Below are 2851 nucleotides of genomic sequence, written 5' to 3' on the forward strand. Positions count from 1 at the left end.
AACTACATTTTGGAAACGTGCATTTCGGCCTCTACTGATGTTTCTGTGATGTTTTAACCTTGTTTCTGTCATTTCAACAGGTTTGCATTAGTTTCTTAACAGAAGCTGTTAAACACAAATCTCCATGCTGGAAACGTGCTTTTCAGCCTCTTTTAATGTTTCTGTGATGTTTTAACCATGTTTCTGTCATTTCAACAGGTTTGCAGTAGTTTAGAAACAGTCGCTGTTAAACACACATCTACATGCTGGAAACGTGCGATTCAGCCTCTTCTAAGGTTTTTGTGATGTTTTAACCTTGTTTCTGTCATTTCAACAGGTTTGCATTAGTTTCTTAACAGAAGCTGTTAAATACACATCTACATGCTGGAAACGTGCTTTTCAGCCTCTTCTGATGTTTCTGTGATGTTTTTACCTTGTATCTGTCATTTAAACACTTTTACATTGGTTTCTTAACAGACGCTGTTAAACACACATCTACATGCTGGAAACCTGCGTTTCAGCCTCTTCTAAGGTTTTTGTGATGTTTTAACCTTGTTTCTGTCATTTCAACATGTTTGCATTAGTTTCTTAACAGAAGCTGTTAAATACACATCTCCATGCTGGAAACGTGTGGTTCGGCCTCTTCTGATGTTTCTGTGATGTTATAACCTTGCATCTGTCATTTCAAGAGTTTTACATTGGTTTCTTAATAAAAGCTGTTAAACATCTCTATGCTGGAAACGTCCATTTCGGCTTCTTCTGGTCTTTTTGTGATGTTTTAACCTTGTATCTGTCATTTGAACAGTTTTGCATTATTTTCTTAACAAAAGCTGTTATACACACATCTCCATGCTGGAAACGTGTGTTTCGGCCTCTTGTTTTAACCTGGTTTCTGTCATTTCAACAGGCTTGCAGGGTAACACTTTATAATAACTACACGCTATAAAGCATTACTTAAGCATTAGTAAATTAGGAATTCATCATTTATAAAGCATTATTCATACATCAATACCCATTAGTAAGTAATTTATAAGCACAGTTATAAATGTTTTAACTTCACATTATTAAGCGTTAGTTAAGCATTATTAAATTAGGAATTCATCATTTATAAAGCATTATTCATACATTAATACCCATTAGTAAGTCATGTATAAGCACAGTTATAAATGTTTTAACTTCACATTATTAAGCATTAGTTAAGCATTACTAAATTCTTTATTTGTCATTCATAAACATTGTTCTTCTTCTTAATACACATTAGTAAATCATTTATAAGCATAGTTATACATGTTGAATTCTATATTAATAAGCTCCTTTATAATGGGCTTAATGATGATTTTTTTCCTACTTTTAAAATAGTGAGTTCACTATTTATAAATGACATATTTCAAAGACATACCATATATAACGTAGTTCTATATGGTTCGAAAGATCATTTATAAAGTGTAAGGAAATGATTAATAAACTATTTAGATGTACATTTTTGCATGCATTTATACAAATGGTTTAGACATTTTGTGAGTGTTAAGACAATGTTACAAACATTTATTGATATTAAATTTATGATTAATTCAGTTGTTAGTGGTTAACTATTTTTAAAGACTATCTACACCATACAAATCATTGACTAATGAGTTTGAAAAATCAGTTCTCTCAGTTTTTCAACAGAAAAAGTAAATAGACAACACAAATTGACGAACATATAAAGGATTTATTTGCCATTTATTGTCCCTCAGCCATTCATTCATAATAAAAACATTGGTTCTCTTTCAGGAGACCTTGGCTGGATAAAATAACATTTGTTGTCCTTGTAGGATCTCCAGGCCCCTCTCGATATGTTGGGTATGGGCACCAGTATGGGGATCTACATACCACCTGCTGTGGTTGACTGTATGATGGTTGTACCCTAGTGCAGGGAGTATGCGATAGGCACGCCACTCATCACTGATTATCGATGATCCACGCCTCACATGATGAGCGATTAAGGGGACTAGATGTCCTCGAGATCTTCTCTCCACAAGACGTAGAACAGGCTTTCTTGATGTTTGTCCTTGATGATGCTTGACACCTAACATCCCAAAACCCACTTCTTTCTCTTCCATCCACCAACCATTCGTCCTCTCCCGTACTGATGAAGATACAAAACAATAAACACAGACAAACACATACATTATTATATTAAGAAAAACACAGTTGACTATATTTCACAATTATTTATTAACTATTATTATAAGACACCTTTCTTTTGTGCCGAAAATGGCTCTCATCAATCACAACAAACTCTCTTCTTCCACCAATCTTCTGGCCTGTACGCCTCCTCATCCTTTCAACCGCCGTGACACAGACCTCCCTTATTTTTTTAGCCATTTTACTGAGAGTTGCTGAACTGGCCGCAATGCTGTCATCCATCATGTCAATCTGTCGTAATCGTAGACCCTGACAAAATCTCCATAGGATAAATTTAAAAGAGTAATGTTTATGTATATCTGAAATCATGAACAAAACATTCAGTGCTTTACTTGGCAATGTAGTGAAACTGTGGTATGTGTTTGTTGTCATTGTTATTACTTGCCTACCTGTACATGAATTGCATCCAGTTACTGAAGGAGATCTTTGAACGACTGAAGATTGACTTGTGCCTGACAGAGATATTTTTTTCCGTTCCAACATGTCGACAGGTCCTGTTTAAAAAGAACAGTAATATAAAATACTGTTTTTATTAGAAAGATGTCCATGGCCTAGACTAGGAGCTAGTCCAAGTCTAGTAAGGATTTTTTGTAATCATCCATGTGCCGGACATATTCTGATATGATAACCTTTGCAAAGTGAAAGCTTTGTTGTAGGCTAATTACCATGATTTTTATACCCATAT

The 2851-nt window shown here is 34.6% G+C and overlaps 1 long non-coding RNA gene across 1 annotated transcript; it reads right to left on the bottom strand.

Moving 5' to 3' along the window:
• Positions 1–1818: 1818 nt before the first annotated feature.
• On the bottom strand, positions 1819–2712 carry LOC117944807. Its single transcript, XR_004656670.1, has 3 exons — positions 2556–2712; positions 2218–2425; positions 1819–2107 (listed from the first exon to the last, which is right to left on the bottom strand). It is a non-coding gene; the product is annotated as an uncharacterized LOC117944807 (long non-coding RNA).
• Between the last annotated feature and the right edge of the window lie 139 nt (positions 2713–2851).

This window comes from Etheostoma cragini, chromosome 5 (genome assembly GCF_013103735.1).
Source record: "Etheostoma cragini isolate CJK2018 chromosome 5, CSU_Ecrag_1.0, whole genome shotgun sequence".
In the NCBI taxonomy this organism is placed as follows: domain Eukaryota; kingdom Metazoa; phylum Chordata; class Actinopteri; order Perciformes; family Percidae; genus Etheostoma; species Etheostoma cragini.